The following is a 437-nucleotide window of genomic DNA, read 5'->3' on the forward strand; positions in this document are numbered from 1 at the left end:
TGTGTGTGTGTGTGTGTGTGTGTGTGTGTTTCTTCTCTTCTGGTTTGCTGGCTGGTCTGAAATTATTCCTGTGTTCTCTTGGATGTAGTTAGCCTCTTTAAGTGGGAGTTTACCTGTTAACGCTTTCTATCATGCTGGATTGGTAAGTAGACATTGCTAAAATTTGGTTTTATCATGGAATATTTTATTCTCTCTGTTTATGGTTATTGAAAGTTTTGCCTGGTATAGTAGTCTGGGATGGCATCTGTGGTCTCTTAGAGTATGCAGCACATCTGTCCAAGATCATCTGGCTTTTTGAGTCTCCACTAAGAAATCAGATTTATTTCTAATAGTTCTGCCTTTAGATGTTACTTGGTCTTTTTCCCTTTCAGCTCTTAATATTATTTTTTTCTGTATGTTTAGTGTTTTATTGTGTGTTGAAGGGACTTTTTTTTTTT

This window comes from Mastomys coucha, chromosome X (assembly GCF_008632895.1).
Source record: "Mastomys coucha isolate ucsf_1 chromosome X, UCSF_Mcou_1, whole genome shotgun sequence".
In the NCBI taxonomy this organism is placed as follows: Eukaryota; Metazoa; Chordata; class Mammalia; order Rodentia; family Muridae; genus Mastomys; species Mastomys coucha.